Genomic DNA, 25,050 nt, shown 5'->3' on the forward strand with positions numbered 1-25,050 from the left:
ACTCGTGAAGTTCTCGAATCTTTTATGTGGGAGTTGTTTCCTCATCCGCCGTACAGTCCCGACCTGGCACCGAGCGACTTCCACTTATTCCCAGCAATGAAGAAGTGGTTGGCTATGCAGCGTTTTGATGACGACGCACAGCTTCAAGAAGAGGTAACCACGTGGTTGACGGCGCAGGCGGCCGAATTTTACGACGAAGGAATTTCCAAGCTCGTCCATCGCTACGATAAGTGCCTTAATTTAAATGGCAACTATGTAGAAAAGTAGTATTTAAGTGTGGCTTCCATCTGTATATAATAAAAAAAAATTCCAAAACTTTATTTATTTTTAATTCCAAAACGTAATGTACTTTGTGGATAGCCCTCCTATGATTCCACTTTCATTGACTTCACAGGAAGAAGTTCAAACCGCCAGCTGTAGTAATAGCTCCAGGAACACAAATGACGCCTGTGTATCAAGGAGCACCAATGACGAAAAACTAATTGTATATTCATGATTCACTTGTAACGTTATTTACAGGTCATAATTTGTTTAGAAAATGTGGTGTCACCGTCAGACACCACACTTGCTAGGTGGTAGCTTTTAAATCTGCCGCGGTCCGCTAGTATACGACGGACCCGCGTGTCGCCACTGTCAGTGATGGCAGACCGAGCGCCGCCACACGGCAGGTCTAGAGACACTGACTAGCACTCGCCCCAGTTGTACAGCCGACTTTGCAAGGAACGGTTCACTGACAACTACGCTCTCATTTGCCGAGACGATAGTTAGCATAGCTTTCAGCTACCTTTGCTACGACCTAGCAAGGCGCCCTATTCAATTGATATTGAGATTCTATTAATGTATCATCAAGAGCGATGTTCTAAAAATGTGGATTAAAGTTAAGTATTCCAGAAGCTACGTACTTTTCTTTATAGCATTCATTACGTATCCTGTTTCAGACCTCACGCCAGCCTGCGTGAGTTTAAGCGCGTGCCTTTCGGCTTCCTCTCATTGTGTCTAGGCTGTCTTGTCTAGACACAACAGAAATTAACGTTTGTGCAACAAAATTTCGTGAGTATTACTTTTAACTCCGTCATTCCTTCCCGATTCTGCATTCAGTATTAGTACAACGTATACGTGGCCGAGTTTGGAGATAGGCTACACATAGTCCATGATTAGACTACTGTGTTCCCGTTTGTCTACCGAACGGAACAAAATACTAAATACAGACATTACAGTTTTTAAAGTTAGAATTACTGGAATACATGATAACCTCAAAGGCGAAACTCCAGTAGTCTGCAACTTATTAACAAACGTCAAATGTAACATATACAAGTGTATTATTTAGAACTGGTAGTAAACAAAGAAAGACATTTGTAAAAGAAATAAGTGAGTGGTTAACGTGAAGCGGTGGCCTCTGATCTCAAGGAGTGTGACGAAGCGCCGCTCGCTGTCACTGAGTCCACCGGAGAAAATCGAAGATAATGAAGACCTCTAGTAATTAGCCTAATCTTTCCGTGTCTGGCGTGCGTCGGCCGTCGTAATTTAATATATTATTATTGTTATTATTATTATTTTTTGATTGTTGCCGACTTACGTGGTGGGCCTTAATAAAAATGATATTCCATTTAATTTTGATTTTACGGTTAAATGCTTTCCTGAAGTTCTCCTTTTTAACAATATTAATCTCAAATTATTTGTTACGTTAATGAATGTTAGACTCGCTGCATCTTAAAACATGAGCATACAAGCTGAACAATGTAATAAACTTTTCATATTAATTTCCTCGGCTAGTCAGTTCACTTTAAGGCAAAAGATCTTCAGTTATTAATTACAATTGCGGCCCACACACGCGCGAGAGTATTTTTCTTACCTCCGTTAACCATTGTATTGTAGTCGGAGTCCTGGCTCTGGGTCTCGGCTATGGTACTGAAAATAAGAATCTTAAAGCTAAGTATTTTCTGCAACGTCGGGCGGCTGTGGAGAAATATTAATATTATGTTAATAGCGGGCGAGTATTTCGCTTCCGCTAATTTTCATAAGTTAATATCGCCACGTAATGGCGTCGTTGGCTGCATCGGCCGCTGCGATTGTTGAACTGTAAATTACTTGAATGCCGGTTAATTCAAGGAAGGCGGACATGAAATCAGGATCACCTCTTACAAATTAAAAGTGCACAATAATATTCAATTAATATATTATCTGCTTAACTCATACAAATAGGCTTACATTTGTCAGCACTCGAAAGATGTCCGTCTATATACACTCAAGACAAAAGAAGAAGTGAAGACGACTAAAAAATTAACAAAAGAGCGTATCTTGTGGTCTCTTTAGATCACTTTATTATATTTCTTTGCATTGCATTTTTTTTCATTTCTCGACAGAGAAATTATTGTTTTACGGCTACATGAAAAAAAATGTATTATTCAATTTATGAATGTCTCTTATTTATAAATATTGTTTTTAAGTCTTTTCGTAATATGGCATTGGGGACGCTATACGTGGTCTCCACGGGAGTGATATTGTTTCTTGAAACTTTATAAGTAGGCTCAAAAGTCTCTGTTAGATTTCTTTCATGCAATTTTCCTCGATTTATTGTTGTTAACGGCAAACATTTGCATCTCTAAATTTACTGTGGTATTTCTAAATTTATCTTGGAGGAGACTGAGCAGTGGAATATGTTATATTCACATACAAACAAGAGCAACTTGTTGTGCAACACTTTCACATTTTTTATATGTAATTCTTATCATACAGTTTCCTATGAAACCCACATCCGCCTCCTTCACGTAGTGTATATGATGTCTCAAGATATTGTCATCTCCTTCCCTTCTGGTGTGGAAGTATGAATGAGTGTGAGTATTTGTAGTTTCATGCACAGCGGTAGCAGAGAAGTTCTGTCTGCTAGAGAACAGTAGGACTAACGCCTGAGTAGGTAGATAAGATTTCTAAGGCAAAGAGGTGTGTCCCCTTGGTGTGGTTCTGTCCGTCCCTTGTCAGGTTGGTAAAGAAAGCTACCTCTCTGATCACTTCCTATTGTATCTCTGGGACAGCCGGCCGGGATGGCCCTGCGGTTCTAGGCGCTACAGTCTGGATACGCGCGACCGCTACGGTCGCAGGTTCGAATCCTGCCTCGGGCATTGATATGTGTAATGTCCTTAGGTTAGTTAGGTTTAAGTAGTTCTAAGTTCTAGGGGACTGATGACCTCAGCTGTTAAGTCCCATAGTGCTCAGAGCCATCTGAACCATTTGTGGGACACCCTCGGACGGGGCCCACGCTAGTGAGTCTGCTGGCAGTTTCTCAAGTGGTAACATCTCCGGGTAAGCGCGTGTTTGTTGAGTCTGAATGACAATAAAATTCTTAAGTTTTCAGCGCAACTTAAATATTAATTAATTTTTTTACAGATCTACATCGAAAATGTTTTATATATTATTTTAAATCGGGATGTAGTGCGATTTCAGTGCTGGTTTCGGAGTGTATTGCGGTAGTTGCTTTGTGCCCACTCCAATAAAGAAAAGTGGAAGCACATTGTCATGAGGCGTAATTCTGATTAAAATCATCGCTCTTTAGTGTGAATGTGCGTATAAGTGTTTTCTCTCGTTGAAATTCTTGAAATTAATAATTCTCTTGGTGTTCAGCCCATGTGGTGTGTGCTTTGTAGTAGCAGTACAACGTGTTCGTAAAATTGTTTGAGCCATGAGGTCAGTACTATACCGTTATTAACGCAGTTCGGAAGTTTCTTTTGTAACTAAGGTGTTTCGATTTGATTTCGTCATTAAACTCTTTGTGGAACTACTCATTTTCTGTAAATGTACTTGCGCACGTGGAGCATGTGCTGTAGTAACAAAACTAGCCCTCAGCTGCTCTTTTGCATAATATTTCGCGTATTAAAACTTAATAAATTGCTATCGCGAGCATTATTCCTATTTCACAATTTCTAGAAAGATTTTTGTATGGCATTTTGCTAAGATTGTGGATACATCGAACCGCATGATCTTTCTCTAAACTTCCAATACCAGTCTTTGGTTATCCATTGGGAACAAGACTACACTAGGACTGGAATTTCCTTGCCCTAAACAGAATGGAATTGTGATGGTTCAGTTCCTTTTTTGTGGAACCTTGAACTATCTTTGAGTGCTTATTTGAATGCGGTATCCCATCCTGTTTCCTGTTCTTTCTGTTGGCTGTCCTTTGAAAATCACATATTTGCCAGTTGACCCCCTATGAGTAACTCTTTTCAAATTAATTCGCAACAGTAAATAAGGCACCAGCTTTGAGTCACTTAGCATGTGTTATTCGTTTTATTGAACAATAATCAATTACAAAATAAATATCAAACTTTAAACTTACTATACTTTTCTTCAATCTAATTTACCCCATCATCTATTTATTTAAAATAATCATAAAATTATTTAAAAAATGAGCTGATAGTGTGGGTGACTATTCCATAGATTTAAAAGTTTATAACAGTAGTAAAAATTTGACAATCACCCACGCACACTTTCCACCCTGTGTTCGGCAGGTGTTTAAAAACAGTAGACTCATTATAAGGCTTTCGGTGGATAACCAGCATCTCGCTTCGAGAGTGTGTCAGTTCATGTTTTTCAGCGTTTTGATGGCGCCCTTTCACACGTCAGACAAACCTGTGACAATTCGTGCTGCCCTTCTTTGTATACGTTGAATAGCCTTCATTGGTAATGTTTGGTATGGGTTAGATACTTTTAACTTACATGAGACGCACTAATATTATGTAAGCAGTTTCTTTTGGAGACTCTGTCTGTACGACGTTTGTCGAAAGGAGATATATACATATCGATGATGAGCATTTGACTAAATGCGAGCTCGGTTTGACAGACACCAATACATGAATTGCGCAACGGTACAGTCTGTCAGTATTATAGAAATGTTCTAGTGTGGCTCAGACAATAAGCAACCTCTCTAGGCTATTAACGGTCACATCCCGTCCTTAGGTGGGAGAATAAAAAATTAAATCACTGTTACAATTACTCATTCATGGACTGACAACGCCACACTTCGTGTAAAGAATACGATGAGATTTCGGCAGGTGCAGATTCGTCGTTCGATGTCGCTACTTACCTTACAATTATAAAACTGGCGCTATCATACAACAGCGACTCCTGACATACATCATACTAAGGCAGTAAAAGTTACCACTCCACACTAACATTGCTCACAATATATTTGACGATTATTACTTCATAAAATGCATGCAATTGGAGCATTAGTCTGGAAAATTCAAATCAACTTCTGGTTTATTAGGATAATTCTTACAACAAACTCTCGCACAAATCAATAGAACACGTAGCATCCGCTACACCTAATACAATTACATTTGGTTTGATTGCTGAACCGGCAGTATTAAGAAAATACAGGGACATTTGCCATGTGTTTGGTGAACGAAAACAGTGATTTACTAACTCCCGATGGGGAGTTAAATATTGGTTGCGAACGTAGCCAATACTGAATGTTGAGCTCAGCCTAATCGTGAGTCTACTACTTGGTTCATCAGAAAATCTAACCAGTCACACTGCCACTAGATACACGCCGTTCCACTTCCCGTGTAGCAGAGGTATATCAAAATCGACCAGATAGCCGTCGGAAAATATACCAAAGAACTCTTCCGTAATCGATGTGCAGAAATAAGCAATCGAAATGAAGGCTGGCTGAATCAATAGACACCTTTCACGACTTTGTTAGTGTTTTAACATACTACTTTACAAATGTGGAAGTAGTTTGCCTTTAGATTTAAATGTCCTATTTTTCCAAGATTGTTTTGTCTAAACCAAAATACCCTTTCAACAATAATGAATCGTTCTGGAAGTGTTCTGGCAGTGTTCCGCATTGCTTTCGTTATCGAATTTGTATTTGCATAGTGGGCGCAATTTAATTTGCTAACAGGCGTTGACCTTCTAATATATAGGCCAAATATGATGCCTCAATGTGCACGTACTTGAAAAGTTGCAATAATATTTAGACATCTCTCACACTTGCCTAAGAAATCCACTCTTGAATATTACCACTTGAATGATTACAGTAACTTGCCTTCTTCTTCCGATCTTCGTCCTTATGTATCAAGTTTAACGTGATTCACAATACAGCCTGACATTTTTCACATCAATAGAAAGGATTTCAAGTGTCATTGAGGGATGAATACATGCTGTACGTTCCCAGTAGCAGCATGTAAACGACTGCGCCACAGCGCAGCTACGAAGTACACTGCGTTGATATAATAACACCATCGAGAGAACGTAATGTCACGTTTCGGAATACATAAATAAGTAACGAGTACGAAGTTCACAGGTTGTCTCTTTCAAATAAAAACAACGCAGCAATAGCTTCCAACACTGCTATGAATGCACCAACTGAATATATACACCGAGGGCAGAATTTGGCGCAATGTCCCCCAGAATGACATCCAACAACTCCGTCGATTACTGCCTTGCCGAATAACTACATGCATAAGGACCAAAGGTAGATCAACGCATTATTGATTTGTTCAATTTGTGAAGCTCTTTCACGTGAATATGTCATCAATTTCTTTCTGGAATAGAAATCATTTGTTTGTCTGTACTTGTACATCACATCTGCCGATCCCCGTCTCATTGGACTAATTTCTTCGTGATTCGTCTTTTTTTTTTTGTCCTGGAGTATATGCATTTTGCTAAAATTCACAAACAGAAAAAAATGCTGAAGTATAAAAAATTGATAAACGAACAATCAATGGCCCGTCCAACAGCAAGCATCAGATTTGTGCTACACTGACGTTTCTTGCTGTATTTCTGTTTTTTTTTTCCGACATTGCGATCTAGCTCTAATTTCAAATCGATATAACTTCTGAGCATCCCTCTGTTCGAGATGGCAGACTGCCTTCAATATAAATCTGTGTCTGATAGGCAGTAGATATATGGCAACGTACATTATACAGTAACATAATATAGCCAGCAGAGAAAAGCTTGTGCTACTTTGTACAGCAATGAACTTACATCAGTATACACTGAAGAGCAAAAGTAACTAGTACACCTGCCTAAATCGTTAGAGCCCCAACAAGACGTGGCATGGACGACTAATGTCTGAAGTAGTGCTGGACGGGATTTACACCATGCACCCTGCAGGGCTGTCCATAAATCTGTAAGAGTACGATGGGGTGGAGATCTCTTCTGAACAGCACGTTGTAAGGCATCCCAAATAAGCTCAGTAATGTTCATGTCTGGGGGGTATGGTGGCCAGCATAAGTGTTTGAACCCAGAAGAGTGTTCCTGGAGCCACTCTATAGCAATAATGAACGCTTGTGGTGTCGCATTGTTCTGCTGGTGTTGCCAAAGTCCTCCGGAATGCACAATGCATATGAATGGATGCAGGTGATCAGACAGGATGCTCACCTGTCAGAGTCGTATTTAGACGTGTCAGAGGTCCCATATCACTCCAATTGCACACGCCTCACACCATTACAGAGTCTCCAGCAGCAACAGTCCCCTGCTGACATGCAGTATCCATGGATTCATGAGATTGTCTCCATACCCGTACACTTCCATCCGCTCGATACGATTTGAAGTGAGACTAGTCCGATCAGGCAGCATGTTTCCAGTCATCAACAGTCAAATGTCGGTGTTGACGGGCCCAGGCGAGGCGTAAAGCCTTGTGTCGTGCAGCCGTCACGGTTACACAACTGGGTCTTCGGCTCCGAAAGCCCATATCGATAATGGTTCGTTGAATGGTTCGCACGTTGACACTCGTTGATGGTCCAGCATTGAAATCTGCAGCAATCTGCCGAGGGGTTGCACTTCTGTCACGTCGAACGATTTTATTCAGTCATTGTTGGTCCCGTTCTTCAAAGATCTTTTTCCGGCCGCAGCGATGTCGGAGATTTGATGTTTTACCGGATTCCTGATATTCACGGTACACTAGTGAAACGGTCGTACGGGAAAATTCCCACCTCTGACAGGCTGTGTCCCATCGCTCTTGCGCCGACTATAACACCACGTTCAAACTCAATTAAATCTTGATAATCTGCCATGTAGCAGCAGTAACCTATCTAACAGCTACACCAGACACTTGTCTTATTTAGGCGCAACGCCGTATTCTGCCTGTTTACAAATCTCTGTATTTGAATACTCAAGCCTATACCAGTTTCTTTGGAGCTGCATGTATTTTCAGAAGAAATACATTTGCGTTAGATGAGTATGTGCCAAGCACAATTGTAAGAGATGGAAAAGAGCCACCGTGGTACAACAACCAAGTTAGGAAACTGCTGCGGAAGCAAAGCTAACTTCACAGCCTTGCAGACAAACAAAAATTACGGGAAGCGAAGTGTAATGTGAGGAGGGCTATGCGAGAGGCGTTAAATGAATTCGAAAGTAAAGTTCTATGTACTGACTTGGCAGAAAATCCTAAGAAATTTTGGTCTTATGTCAAAGCGGTAGGTGGATCAAAACAAAATGTCCAGACACTCTGTGACCAAAATGGTACTGAAACAGAGGATGAAAGACTAAAGACCGAAATACTAAACTTCTTTTTCCTAAGAAGTTTCACAGAGGAAGACAACACTGTAGTTTCCTTTCTACATTGTCGCACAGATGACAAAATGGTAGATATCGAAATAGACGACAGAGGGATAGAGAAACAATTAAAATCGCTCAAAAGAGGAAAGGCCGCTGGACCTGAAGGGATACCAGTTCGATTTTACACACAGAACGCGAAGGAACTTGCCCCCCATCTTGCAGCGGTGTACCATAGGTCTCTAGAAGAGCGTAGCGTTCCAAAGGATTGGAAAAAGGCACAGGTCATCCCCGTTTTTAAGAAGGGACGTCGAACAGATGTGCGGAACTATAGACCTATGTCTCTAACGTCGATCAGTTGTAGAATTTTGGAACAGGTATTATGTTCGAGTATAATGATTTTTCTGGAGACTAGAAAAAGACGATCGTGTGAAACTCAGCTCGCGCTATTCGTCCACGAGACTCAGAGGGCCATAGACACGGGTTCCCAGGTAGATGCCGTGTTTCTTGACTTCCGCAAGGCGTTCGATACGGTTCGCCACAGTCGTTTAATGAACAAAGTAAGAGCATATCGTCTATCAGACCAATTATGAGATTGGATTGAAGAGTCCCTAGATAACAGAACGCAGCATGTCATTCTCAATGGAGAGAAGTCTTGCGAAGTAAGAGTGATTTCAGGTGTGCCGCAGGGGAGTGTCGTAGGACCGTTGCTATTCACAATATACATAAATGACCTTGTGGATAACATCGAAAGTTCACTGAGGCTTTTTTCGGATGATGCTGTGGTATATCGAGAGGTTGTAACAATGGAAAATTGTACTGAAGTGCAGGAGGATCTGCAACGAATTGACGCATGGTGCAGGGAATGGCAATTGAATCTCAATGTAGACAAGTGTAATGTGCTGCGAATACATAGAAAGAAAGATACTGTATCATTTAGCTACAATATAGCAGGTCAGCAACTGGAAGGAGTTAATTCCATAAATTATCTCGGAATAGGCATTAGGAGTGGTTTAAAATGGAATTATCATAGAAACTTCATCGTCGGTAAAGCAGATGCCAGACTGAGATTCATTGAAAGAATGCTAAGGAAATGCAATCCGAAAACAAAGGAAGTAGGTTACAATGCACTTGTTCGCCCACTGCTTGAATACTGCTCACCAGTGTGGGATCCGTGCCAGATAGGGTAGATAGAGGAGATAGAGAAGATCCAACGGAGAGCAGCGCGCTTCGTTACAGGATCGTATAGTAATCACGAAAGCGTTAGGGAGATGATAGATAAACTCCAGCGGAAGACTCTGCAGGAGAGACGCTCAGTAGCTCGGTACGGGCTGTTTTCAAAGTTTCGAGAACATACCTTCACCGAAGACTCAAGCAGTATATTGCTCCCTTCTACGCATATCTCGCGAAGAGACCATGAGGATAAAATCAGAGAGATTAGAGCCCACACAGAAGCATACCGACAATCCTTCTTCCCACGAACAATACGAGACTGGAATAGAAGGGAGAACCGATAGAGGTACTCAGGGTACCCTCCGCCACACACCGTCAGGTGGCTTGCGGAGTATGGATGTAGATGTAGATGTAGACCTTCACTCTCCGATGTCATACGGAATAATGTTTTGGGGTAACTCAACATTTAGACAAAAAGTATTCACTGCTCAAAAGAAAGTAGTTAGAATAATGCGTGGGGTTCATAGTCGTACATCTTGTAGGCATCTTTTTAAAAGATTGGGAATTCTTATAACAGCCTCACAGTACATTTACTCACTAATGAAATTTGACTCAACAACATGGAACAGTTTAAAAACAACAGTGACGTTCATGATTATAATACCAGAAAAAAGAAAGACTTACACTATTCTTTACTCTACTTATCTTTGGCACAGAGAGGGGTAACATATGCCGGTATAAAAATTTTCGACCAGTTACCAGATGAAATAAAATGTCTGACAGATAGCAGTAATAACTTCAAAACTAAATTGAAATCATATCTCCTTGACTACTCTTTCTATAACATAGCTTAATTCTTGAATAGGAATAAATAAATGTATAAATATAGTACATGCATTTTAAGGGAATGGGGTAAATAATAGAATTATTAATCAATAACATCTTGTTTCATATGTGCATTTCTTGTGCAATTGACACGTTCTACCTCATAACGGCTACGGAACCGTGCCATTGATCAATGGAACACGCAACCAACTAACTAACTGAGTAGAAGGTTGTAACACCATAGCTCTAATACTCTACTGATTTATTTTGCTTTTGTTTCATTTAATGTTACATTGCTGTGCTTCTGTAATTGTGTTTCAATCGATAACATAAAACTGTATACTCATTTCGTTGTTAAAACTTTGATGTCATGGTTTGATTCTATGCAAAGTAGCGTATCTGTCATTTAAATGCTTTGTCCCATTTGGGGGGAACAAAACTTACTGTATATAATTGTAATTTTGTGTGAATAATCTTTTGTAGAAATGTCAATATATGCAAATGTTCTGTTTTATTTAATGCATTTGGTTACTGTTATGTAAACTGCTGATCCTCACTTAGGGTTCTTAGTTACTTTGTATGTAAAAGGTGTAGTGGTTCCCCTCGGGAACGGAACTGTGTAGCGCGCGCAAATTGTGGTTGGCCTACGTAGTAAAGGTGGAACTGATAGTCAGTCGGGGACGAGCTACGAGTCGGGGACTGCCATGTAAAAGATGCATATTGTGCTGGTTCCGAGATAGGCTTTTCCTGCCGCTTTCCAATGTCTCGGAAGAATGGATAAATAGCTGGAAATATTCTGGGATTGGTATCAATCATCGCCACCAAGAAACGACAGAGTCCGGCAATTCTACCTGCAATTCCACCTAACAACATGCAGTTGCCACCAGATTGCGCAATCATTACATCGGAATACTACAATGATGTACAGTGAAGGATCAGCTTAATGGATGTGTTAGTGTGCTCAAATATAAGGTAATTTATATCTGAATTTATGTACCTACCTTGATTTTTCTCCTCATCATAACACCTCTCAGGTTCCTTTCCTTTTGAGCTAAAGTGATATCCGAGTGTCCTTACTAAAAGAACATTAAAGCCCAGTGTTTTGTTAATTAATGCCTCTTCAACATAGTAAAAAGGAAGTTATAGTTAATGTGGCAAGAGAGTGGGTTAAAGTTAATGATGCTTGCTGAAAATAATTTTCCTAGTAAAATTGCTTATTAATGTGTTGTTGCCAACTTCAAATTAAAAATTCTTAAGACTGAAGCTTATAAAGTTTTGCTTAGTAAATGATCACATTACTGCTTGTTGTAAATCGCAGAAGGTGAGTCAGTATCTTACATTGAAAGTAATAGTGTGTTTCGGTATCTGTTATAATTTTGCAAATAGTTTGTGCTGCTCTGTTAGTTTCAATCTTACAGTAAACATATGTATGTATCAGAGTTCACTGCACTCGCGTGTGACAAAGTATAGGTTGTGTTTATCCGTTAAAGTTACTAATAAGTATTTTCTTGAACGAGAATGTTAATCATTCTCTTGCCTAGTTAGGCTGGCGACCGTTTTCTTTACCCGTTGAACAGTGCAGATAGGCAAAATTTTGTTTGTTACTGTTCAAATATTTACGTAATTCTGACTTTCACTTCCGATAAGCCACCTCCATTAGGTACGACACGGTCAACATAACAAAATTCCTCTCAGAGGGTAACACTGCTCTGTTGCTTTATACCATTATCACTCTAACAAAATAATTCTGTTTTGCAAACTGCCTCCAGTTTCGAGGTTATGGTATAGCAGTAGCAGACAGGAGTGTTATAAGGTGTTCTGCCTCGAATAAGAAGGAGTAAGCGTCTACTAGCGCGTGTCCGAATTTAGTAAATACAAGACCGTGGCTTAGAAAGACCGTTGTTCGTCGTTCCCCAACACTGCTCTTCATACTGTTCTCCATCCCATGTCTCTCATGTGAATATGGGACTGATAGGCCCAGTAGAGCCATACTCAACGGCATGTTGAATCTCAGTTGCCCCGAGTTACAAGAACTGAGAAACACATATAGGCGTGTGACGGGTGTAAGTGCAAATGTTTCTACTGGTGACTGAGCGTAGTGTATGGAACAACATTACATCAGTATTTACGTCATTTGCAGAGAAATAATTACAGTTTTTACAAGTTTTATGTTTTTAGACTGTGTAACATCATAGATTAAGGGTCGACCTGCGACAACAATCGCACAACTTGCGTACGGGCCGCTAGACGCCGCCGCGAGCGCGATCGTATATAAGTGCCGACGGAGTTCGGCCAGCTCTCATTTTGTTGGCATCTCATTTTTGCCTATTCTCTTATTTGCTTAGTTGCTTAACTCTTATTCGTTTATGGCTGATGATAGTGTGCTCTCTTTCAGCGATTCTGATTGTTTTGAATTACTCCCAATTGAGAAGTGCTTATTTTGGCATTGCACTTTTGCATATTTCTCATTTTGCTAATAATATGCTCCTTAGCTTTTTACATTTGATTCGGTTAACATAGTCTCATGTACTATTTGCTCATTTCAGCCTGTTCATATTTTGATGTTCTTTAAATACTGTAATAATTATCAGAAGCATTTCTTCCCTTAAACTTGTGTAAAGTATTCTCCATGAAGAATTTGTTCTGTGACACAGGTGTAAGGTTTTGAATATAAATTACAGACGAAACTGTGCTTTAAAAGGAATTTATTTTTTCAGTTTGTACTACATCAGATGACAATTTTGTGATATGAGGGATAAATTTGAGGGGCGAACCCATGGAAATAGTCTTAAGTGATCCCCTTTAAAAATAAAAATTTGTGTGACTGTGAAAGACGTGACATTGTAGGCACAGAATATACAGGGTGTTTAAAAAATGACCGGTATATTTGAAACGGCAATAAAAACTAAACGAGCAGCGATAGAAATACACCGTTTGTTGTAATATGCTTGGGACAACAATACATTTTCAGGCGGACAAACTTTCGAAATTACAGTACTTACAATTTTCAACAACAGATGGCGCTGCAAGTGATGTGAAAGATATAGAAGACAACGCAGTCTGTGGGTGCGCCATTCTGTACGTCGTCTTTGTGCTGTAAGCGTGTGCTGTTCACAACGTGCAAGTGTGCTGTAGACAACATGGTTTATTCCTTAGAACAGAGGATTTTTCTGGTGTTGGAATTCCACCGCCTAGAACACAGTGTTGTTGCAACAAGACGAAGTTTTCAACAGAGGTTTAATGTAACCAAAGGACCGAAAAGCGATACAATAAAGGGTCTGTTTGAAAAATTTCAACGGACTGGGAACGTGACGGATGAACGTGCTGGAAAGGTAGGGTGACCGCGTATGGCAACCACAGAGGGCAACGCGCAGCTAGTGCAGCAGGTGATCCAACAGCGGCCTCGGGTTTCCGTTCGCCGTGTTGCAGCTGCGGTCCAAATGACGCCAACGTCCACGTATCGTCTCATGCGCCAGAGTTTACACCTCTATCCATACAAAATTCAAATGCGGCAACCCCTCAGCGCCGCTACCATTGCTGCACGAGAGACATTCGATAACGATATAGTGCACAGGATTGATGACGGCGATATGCATGTGGGCAGCATTTGGTTTACTGACGAAGCTTATTTTTACCTGGACGGCTTCGTCAATAAACAGAACTGGCGCATATGGGGAACCGAAAAGCCCCATGTTGCAGACCCATCGTCCCTGCATCCTCAAAAAGTACTGGTCTGGGCCGCCATTTCTTCCAAAGGAATCATTGGCCCATTTTTCAGATCCGAAACGATTACTGCATCACGCTATCTGGACATTCTTCGTGAATTTGTGGCGGTACAAACTGCCTTAGACGACACTGCGAACACCTCGTGGTTTATGCAAGATGGTGCCCGGCCACATCGCACGGCCGACGTCTTTAATTTCCTGAATGAATATTTCGATGATCGTGTGATTGCTTTGGGCTATCCGAAACATACAGGAGGCGGCGTGGATTGGCCTCCCTATTCGCCAGACATGAACCCCTGTGACTTCTTTCTGTGGGGACACTTGGAAGACCAGGTGTACCGCCAGAATCCAGAATTGAACAGCTGAAGCAGTACATCTCATCTGCATGTGAAGCCATTCCGCCAGACACGTTGTCAAAGGTTTCGGGTAATTTCATTCAGAGACTACGCCATATTATTGCTACGCATGGTGGATATGTGGAAAACATCGTACTATAGAGTTTCCCAGACCGCAGCGCCATCTGTTGTTGAAAATTGTAACTACTGTAATTTCTAAAGTTTGTCTGCCTGAAAATGTACTGTTGTCCCGAGTATATTGCAACAAACGGTGTATTTCTATCGCTGATCGTTTAGTTTTTATTGCCGTTTCAAATATACCGGTCATTTTTGAAACACCCTATATATATATATATATATATATATATATATATATATATATATATATATAAAGTTATACGTCACAACTGGTTAGTTCCTCCATGCATACATACCCCAAGGAAGCCAGTAATGCTTGTTTTCCCCTGGGTAGCAGATCACGAGTTGAAGTGTGGCCACGTGGATGACAAACAGTCGATATACTGTATAATGACAGCTGTAGTCCACTTGGAGATGCCGTTACAACCGTGCAGAGAACATCAGGTCATAAACTTTGTGTCGCGTTTGTGGGGAGACTGTTCGAGGCAGAGGAAAAGCAGGCAGCTCACTGATGTGTGTATATATTAAGGTAAGATGTATAAAAATATCTGCACTTATATCTGTTACAAAGTGTATTGTTCCCTGGGCCGTGCAGGATCGTACATCCATGTCACGTACGTAGCGTCAGGAAAGGAGCTCCTTCACAGCATAACAAGTATCCCCACTGACAGTGTGACGACGTCTGAAGCCCCAGGAACTATCAGTATGGTAAATATTGTTGCGGCTTCCCTTGGCGTGGCAGCAGAGAGAGTTGTGAGCCGACAGAGTTCCGCCCAGCGGAAAACTGAGAATGGGGTTCAAGACATGTCTTCTTTTGAGACAAGTCCCCATTATGCATACGGCATCGTGATGGACGTATCCGTGCGTGGAGGTTCTGGGGAGAAAGAACGTTGGCAGACATCTCTTTATGGGAACAACCCCTGGCTTGTTAGCATGATATGCCACTGGTTCTACACCATCACCTCTGGACCCCATGGCCTGTAATTTAGACAGCAGCCTTTACCTTTCTGACCCATAAGGTCATTGGCTGTGTCCTACCTTTGAGGTCTGCATGGCGTTAACTTCCACAAAGGTAACACGACACTGCATGTTGCCCATTCTATCCTGACCTACCTCGATACACTGGATGTTCGACTGCTTCCCTGGCCAGTAACTTCCGCAGATCTCTTGTCCGTTAAAAACGTCTGGTTATGGGTTGCCTTGACACAAAGATTGACGAACTCTCCCAAAGATCTGAAGCAGCAGGGAACAGTGCATCCACATCTGTCACCATGTTCAGTTTGGCTAATTGTTCACAGGTGTTAGACCTATTGTTGTTGCCAGAGGTGGCAGCTCGCTGTAGAAAGTTTCGTATCTGGTATACTCGCAACTCATTTCTAAATTTAATCTTCTATTCTTCCTATTATACTGCGTACCCACAAAGAGAAATATTTCGTTATCAGCTGTCTATCGTGGTTTTTTTCGTTTAATGAACATCTGTGTAAACAGAAGTCTACTGATGGAAACAATTTTCCATCTTTCTTTTCGTATTCTTGCAACATGAGTATTTTATTCGGTCCCTTAAAACACTTTTGTTCTTTTATGAACTCTAACATTTCTTTCTCTGGTTCACGTTTACATCCACGAGAACGAGACTCTGAAAACAAAAATCTCTGTATGAATTAATAATGTACAGAACCCACTTAACATGCAGGCTGTAATGGGTATACGTGTAGCTACTCCTATTAGTGACTGAGGACAATATACTGAATAACGTTACATGAATATTTACGTCATAGCAGACTAATAATTATAACCATTACAAGTGATATATTTTTTGTTTGTGTAGAATCTCCAAGTACAAATAAGAAAGAACAAGCCATTAATACATATTTTCCCCTGATCAGCAGAATAGGTGTTGTACTGTGAACACGTCGACGCAAAATGTTTAATCCGTAGTGACACGCGTAGGCCACTTAGCGGTGCAGCTACGACTGTGGAGAAAGCATCAGGTCCTAAAGTTTTTGACGTGTTTGTGGGAAGAACTGTTGGACGCAGGGAGAAAACACGCAAAACAATGATATATAGTCACATTAAGGTACCACAAATAAAAATATCAGCGCTTGTACCTGTTACCACTGTGTTTTAATGAATACCATTGGTGTAGCACACATTTTTCGCAGAAAGTATGCAACTGGATGTTAATAGTTTCGCCTACATGTTAATACTACACATGATGCGTCTTCATTAGTTTGCATGTAATCGCATGTTTTCTCCATTCATTAAATTACTGCTAATGTTGGATGGCTAGGCGAATGCATCTCGTCTACATTTACATCTACGTGATTACTCTGCTATCCACAATACAGTGCCTGGCAGAGGGTGCAATGAACCACCTTCAAGCTGTCTCTCTGCCGTTCCACTCTCGAACGGAGCGCGGGGCAAACTAGTACTTAAATGTTTCTGTGCGAGCCCTGATTATTCTTATTTTATCGCAATGATAATTTCTCCCTATGTAGGTCGGTGCCAACAGAATCTTTTCACAATCGGAGGAGAAAACTGGTGATTGAAATTTCATGAGAAGATCCCGTCGCAACGAAAAACGCCTTTGTTTTAACGACTGCCACTTCAATTGACGTATCATGTCTGTGACAGTATCTCGCCTATTTCGCGATAATACAAAACGAGCTGCCATTCTTTGTACTTTTTCGATGTCATCCGTCAGTACCACCTGATGCGGATCCCACACCGCACAGCAATACTCCAGAATAGGGCGGACAAGCGTGGTGTAAGCAGTCTCTTTAGTACACCTGTTGCATCTTATAAGTGTTCTGCCAATGAATCGCAGTCTCTGGTTTGCTCTACCCACAACACTATCTACGTGATCGTTCAAGTTTAGGTTATTTGTAACTGTAATCCCTAAGTATTACTTGAATTTACAGCCTTCAGGTTTGTGTGACTTATCGCGTAGTCGAAATTTAGCGGATTTCTTTTAGTAACCATGTGAATAACTTCACACTTTTCTTTACTCAGGGTCAGTTGCCACTTTTCGCACCATACAGATATCGTATCTAAATCATTTTGCAATTCATTTTGGTCATCTGATGACTTTACAAGGCGGTAAATGACAGCATCATCTACAAACAATCTAAGACGGCTACTCAGATTGTCTCCTATGTCGTTAATATAGATCAGGAACAGTAGATGGACTATAACACTTCCTTGGGGAACGCCGGATATTACTTCTGTTTTACTCGATGACTTTCGGTCTGTTGCTTCGAAGTGTGACCTTTCTGATAGGAAATCACGAATCCAGTCGCAGAACTGAAGCGATTTTCCATAGGCACGCAGTTTGGCTAGAAGACGCTTGTGAGGGACGGAGTTGAAAGCCTTCTAGAAATCTAAAAATATGGAATCAATTTGACATCCCCTGTCGCTAGCACTCATTACTTTATGATTACAAAGAGCTAGTTGGGTTTCACGTGAACGATATTTTCTGAATCCTTACTATGTGTCAATAAATCGTTTTCTTCGAGGTACTTCATAATGTCCGAACACAGTATGTGTTCCAAAACCCTACTGCAAATCGACGTTAGTGATATTGACCTGTAATTCATCGGATTACTCCTACTTCCCTTTTTGGGTATTGGTGTTACTCGAGCAATTTTCCAGTCTTTAGGTGCAAATCATTCTGTGAGCGAGCAGTTGTATATAATTGCTAAATATGGAGCTATTGTATCACCAGACCTGTTTTGAATGGCACTGTAGAACTTATGTATGCATGCCATCGGTCTGAAGGGCACTATAAAATGATGGAAAAAGAAGAAATGAATTAAAATTAGTGCGATGGCCGGGACTCAAACCTGGCCGTCGCACAAATTTTAACTCATTTTTTCTGCTTTCATCATTATCGCAGATAAAGATGAGACTCAAATGTCTCAGGGAAAAATTTAATTATTAAAAGGTAATATAGAACTTATGTTTGTACATTGTCTTCGTCATCCGATAGACGGAGCCAAAACAATGAAATCCACGTATGAGTTATTACTATGACCTGCGGTCAACATAATCCATGTTGTATTTACTCATTGTTCATACCTATATCTACTTGTATTTCATAATTAGTGATTGGCTTCATAACCTTCCTGCAGGCGGGAAATAAAGAAACACTGCGTTACCTGACGCCATAACTGTGGTGAAACATATCTGGTAAGAGATGAACATTTAACTGTATTCTTAAATGGTTCAAATGGCTCTGAGTACTATGGGACTTTACTTCTGAGGTCATCAGTCCCCTAGAACTTAGAACTAGTTAAACCTAACTAACCTAAGGACATCACACGTATCCATTAACTGTATTCTTATTACTAGGTTGACCAATTGGACCATTTCCTTACGCATGCTTGGGCGAAGAACAAAATAATTATATTGTGCCTTAGTGATTCTCAAAATCATACACTGACTTGGCGACCGAGCGAGGTGGCGCAGTGGTTAGCACACTGGACTCGCATTCGGGAGGACGACGGTTCGATCCCGTCTCCGGCCATCCTGATTTAGGTTTTCCGTGATTTCCCTAAATCGCTTTAGGAAAATACCGGGATGGTTCCTTTGAAAGGGCACGGCCGATTTCCTTCCCCATTCTTACCTCACCCGAGCTTGTGCTCCGTCTCTAATGACCTCGTTGTCGACGGGACGTTAAACACTAATCTCCTCCTCCTCCTCCTGACGTGGCGAAATTTTGTGCTTATAATTTTTAGCAAATTAGCATTTCCAGATACTGCTTAAGAAATTATTTCCTTCGGATGTTTCATTAATTTGTCGTGTCGTACAGTCTTCACCATAATGTAGAAGTGATCCTTGAATCTTTTTTTCATGATAACTCACTGGAGAAATTTTCCACAAAAAAGTCGCATTCATTTATTCACTAGCTGCCGTAATTACTCACTATGATATCCAGCACAAGTTAACCGCGACAAAGAGTAAGGTGGAATCTAAAGGAGCTGTCTACATATCACGACAATCGTAGTGAGACGCGACATATCCACTACGAAAAATTTATCGCTCTTATAGCATCGTCACTCGTTAAAATCGTTCCTTATCGTGAAATTATTCAGGTGTACATTGACAGAGAGGCCGTTTTCTCGGTGTAAGGATGTTTCTTCGGTTATTTCCTCTAGTTATGGCTCCCGCCGATACTGATCGTATCTTCCAAAGTGTATCAGCCGCTCGACCGAAAAGTAACTCTCATTCGAATGGTGAAGATCTGAGATCGTCAAGTCCGTGCTGTGTTGATCTACAGCCAATCTATAATAGCGACGTTTCCATGTTTCGGCTTCTTTCACGTTTCAGTGTCATTCTTTGTTTTTGACGTGATGCTTCGTCATTTCCTCCCGAGGCTTCGTGGAGCAGTGCGTCTTATTTACATCTCTCTTCGGCTTTATCTAGATCGCTCTCCGTAACAAGACTTTAACGTTCGGTAATCACGAGTCGTTTGTCACGTGTGGTGCTGTCGTCATCAATGAACCTGGTAGTCAGGAACACGGAGAAACGCTAACAGCTTCCCCGCCCTCGTAATAGCTTCCGGATTTAAATGAACAGCTTGCCGCAGTAGCGACGTTGGTTACCTGGTTCAATGGCGAAGACACTTACGGGACGATATAGAACCAAAGCACTACAAATACTGCAAGCGGTGAACATCCCGTTCTCCGACAAAATTTATTCTAATAACAAGCAGCAGTTTGTTGATGCATTAACAGCACACAACCTGCAGCAGACATACCGTTATAAAGATTATATGCGGCCGGCCGGGGTGGCCGAGCGGTTCTAGGCGCTACAGTCTGGAACCGCGCGACCTCTACGGTCGCAGATTCGAATCCAGCCTCGGACATAGATGTGTGTGATGTCCTTACGTTAGTTAGGTTTAAGTAGTTGTAAGTTCTAGGGGACGGATGACCTTGGAAGTTAAGTCCAACAGTGCTCAGAGCCATTTGAACCATTTTTTGATTATATGCACAGAGCAAGCAAGGTGTAGCTGGCAGAAACAAGAACCTGCTATCTTTTCACTCACTTAGAAACCTTTACGTCCTGAGTCTTCGGAATCCTAGGCTAAATCACAGTACCGAGCAGAATTTTCCTAAAAACCGTAGACCAGAAGTGTACCGTTGTGGAAGGAAGGAAGGAAGCTAGGTATTCAACGATCCGTCAACAACGGGATCATTAGAAACGGACCACAAACTCGGATTAAGGAAGGACAGGGAAAGAGATCGGCCATGTTGTTTCGAAGGAAACATCTCGGCATTTGGCTTAAGTGATTTAGGGAAATCACTGAAAGGCTAAATTAAGATGGCCGGACGGGAAATTGGACCGTCGTCCTCCTAAATGCCATTTTTTGTGGAGCTACGGCTATTAAATGACAGTCAATCAGCATTTAAACTAAATCCCCCCCCCCCCCCTTGTTATCCCTTGGGGAATTCACACCTCAGGTTTCCGAAATGAGAGTATACTTGTGGGCACAGGTAAGTGTTACATCATCAGCGACCTTGTGGCCGTTTCACATCACGATATCTACACTCCCGGAAATGGAAAAAAGAACACATTGACACCGGTGTGTCAGACCCACCATACTTGCTCCGGACACTGCGAGAGGGCTGTACAAGGAATGATCACACGCACGGCACAGCGGACACACCAGGAACCGCGGTGTTCGCCGTCGAATGGCGCTAGCTGCGCAGCATTTGTGCACCGCCGCCGTCAGTGTCAGCCAGTTTGCCGTGACATACGGAGCTCCATCGCAGTCTTTAACACTGGTAGCATGCCGCGACAGCGTGGACGTGAACCGTATGTGCAGTTGACGGACTTTGAGCGAGGGCGTATAGTGGGCATGCGGGAGGCCGGGTGGACGTACCGCCGAATTGCTCAACACGTGGGGCGTGAGGTCTCCACAGTACATCGATGTTGTCGCCAGTGGTCGGCGGAAGGTGCACGTGCCCGTCGACCTGGGACCGGACCGCAGCGACGCACGGATGCACGCCAAGACCGTAGGATCCTACGCAGTGCCGTAGGGGACCGCACCGCCACTTCCCAGCAAATTAGGGACACTGTTGCTCCTGGGGTATCGGCGAGGACCATTCGCAACCGTCTCCATGAAGCTGGGCTACGGTCCCGCACACCGTTAGGCCGTCTTCCGCTCACGCCCCAACATCGTGCAGCCCGCCTCCAGTGGTGTCGCGACAGGCGTGAATGGAGGGACGAATGGAGACGTGTCGTCTTCAGCGATGAGAGTCGCTTCTGCCTTGGTGCCAATGATGGTCGTATGCGTGTTTGGCGCCGTGCAGGTGAGCGCCACAATCAGGACTGCATACGACCGAGGCACACAGGGCCAACACCCGGCATCATGGTGTGGGGAGCGATCTCCTACACCGGCCGTACACCACTGGTGATCGTCGAGGGGACACTGAATAGTGCACGGTACATCCAAACCGTCATCGAACCCATCGTTCTACCATTCCTAGACCGGCAAGGGAACTTGCTGTTCCAACAGGACAATGCACGTCCGCATGTATCCCGTGCCACCCAACGTGCTCTAGAAGGTGTAAGTCAACTACCCTGGCCAGCAAGATCACCGAATCTGTCCCCCATTGAGCATGTTTGGGACTGGATGAAGCGTCGTCTCACGCGGTCTGCACGTCCAGCACGAACGCTGGTCCAACTGAGGCGCCAGGTGGAAATGGCATGGCAAGCCGTTCCACAGGACTACATCCAGCATCTCTACGATCGTCTCCATGGGAGAATAGCAGCCTGCATTGCTGCGAAAGGTGGATATACACTGTACTAGTGCCGACATTGTGCATGCTCTGTTGCCTGTGTCTATGTGTCTGTGGTTCTGTCAGTGTGATCATGTGATGTATCTGACCCCAGGAATGTGTCAATAAAGTTTCCCCTTCCTGGGACAATGAATTCACGGTGTTCTTATTTCAATTTCCAGGAGTGTATATCTAAAAACAAAGATGATGTGACTTACCAAACGAAAGTGCTGGCAGGTCGATTGACACACAAACAAACCCAAACATACACACAAAATTCTAGCTTTCGCAACTAACGGTTGCTCCATCAGAAAAGAGGGAAGGAGAGGGAAAGACGAAAGGATGCGGGTTTTAAGGGAGAGGGTAAGGAGCCATTCCAATCCCGGGAGCGGAAAGACTTACCTTAGGGGGAAAAAGGACAGGTATACACTCGCTCACACACACATATCCATCCGCACATACACAGACACAAGCAGACATTTGTAAAGGCAAAGAGTTTGGGCAGAGATGTCAGTCGAGGCGGAAGTGCAGAGGCAAAGATGTTGTTGAAAGACAGGTGAAGTATTGAAACGCGTACGTTTCATATGTATTCATTACCAGCGATGGCGAGGCATGACAGAATCTCTGACCAGAGAGTTATTTATCGTTGCTAGTCTGCGCTTGACCGCGCGAGAGGGCAGTTCGAGAGTTGTAGCGCGCGCGAGATGACAGTAGTTGCATGTAGCGAGCCGGCAGGAACAGTAGTTGTGTGTGAGGAGTCGGCGGGCGTCGACATGAGTCTCCAGTCACGGTTCTGGACGAGGTATATTGTTATCGAAGGTAATGAAGCAGCAATGCGCTCAGCTAATATCATATGTTAATTGTAATTAATTTGTTCAAGAATTGCCCCAATAATAATTTTTTTATAAAGTAAATCTTTTAAAGAAAAGTAATCATTTCAATTTAAGGAATTTTTCCACCTTTTTGAAGAAAAAGATTCATTTCAATTCAAAGAATATTTCCTATGCATTTCCTCCAAGAATCAGAATTAAATATACGCCAGCATTGCATGAAGCTGTGAAAAATAAGAGCAGATTTATCAGGTTTGATTATTTCACAGGGCCGTAGGTCAGCGCTGCTGTGCCTATTAAATGTATCTGGTTTAATTATTGCTGTTGAGTTGTTACATTCAGTTCATGGTTCATTATTTAGTTAACATTATTATTGTGGGTTTAATGAGCAATCTTCATTCCTTAACTTTTGTGGGGAGTTTACATTTGGGCAAATTTTATTCTTTAATTTTGCAAGGAGGTTACACTTGGCTCCATTTTATTATTCAGTTAATATTGACAAACATTACTGCGGGGAGGTTATGGTATGAGCGGCGGCAACTTGAAGTTAGCGGAGGTTGAGGCCTGGTGGATAACGAGAAGAGAGGATATACTGAAGGGCAAGTTCCCATCTCCGGAGTTCTGACAGGTTGGTGTTAGTGGGAAGTATCCAGATAACCCGGACGGTGTAACACTGTGCCAAGATGTGCTGGCCGTGCACCAATGCATGTTTAGCCACAGGGTGATCCTCATTACCAACAAACACTGTCTGCCTGTGTCCATTCATGCGAATGGACAGTTTGTTGCTGGTCATTCCCACATAGAAAACTTCACAGTGTAGGCAGGTCAGTTGGTAAATCACGTGGGTGCTTTCACACGTGGCTCTGCCTTTGATCGTGCACACCTTCCGGGTTACAGGACTGGAGTAGGTGCTGGTGGGAGGGTGCATGGGACAGGTTTTACACCTGGGGCAGTTACAAGGGTAGGAGCCAGAGGGTAGGGAAGGTGGTTTGGGGATTTCATCGGGATGAACTAAGAGGTTACGAAGGTTAGGTGGACGGCGGAAAGACACTCTTGGTGGAGTGGGGAGGATTTCATGAAGGATGGACCTCATTTCAGGGCAGGATTTGAGGAAGTCGTATCCCTGTTGGAGAGCCACATTCAGAGTCTGATCCAGTCCCGGAAAGTATCCTGTCACAAGTGGGGCACTTTTGGGGTTCTTCTGTGGGAGGTTCTGGGTTTGAGGAGATGAAGTGGCTCTGGTTATTTGCTTCTGTACCAGGTCGGGAGGGTAGTTGCGGGATGCAAAAACTGTTTTCAGGTTGTTGGTGTAATTGTTCAGGGATTCCGGACTGGAGCAGATTCGTTTGCCACGAAGACCTAGGCTGTTGGGAAGGGACCGTTTGATGTGGAATGAGTGGCAGCTGTCATAATGGAGGTACTGTTGCTTGTTGGTGGGTTTGATGTGGACGGACATGTGAAGCTGGCCTCTCCTTCCCTCTTTCCTGATGAAGCAAGCGTTTGTTGCGAAAGCTTGAATTTTGTGTGTATGTTTGTGTAACTATCGACCTGCCAGCACTTGCGTTTGGTAAGTCACACACACACACACACACACACACACACACACACACACACACACACACACACACACACATATATATATATATATATATATATATATATATATATATATATATATATATATATTCCTTACTGTCATTTCTTGTTAACAGTATTAGCTTATTCCCAAGAATAAGCAGCTTTTACT

The sequence above is a fragment of the Schistocerca cancellata genome, chromosome 3 (genome assembly GCF_023864275.1).
Source record: "Schistocerca cancellata isolate TAMUIC-IGC-003103 chromosome 3, iqSchCanc2.1, whole genome shotgun sequence".
Lineage (NCBI taxonomy): Eukaryota > Metazoa > Arthropoda > Insecta > Orthoptera > Acrididae > Schistocerca > Schistocerca cancellata.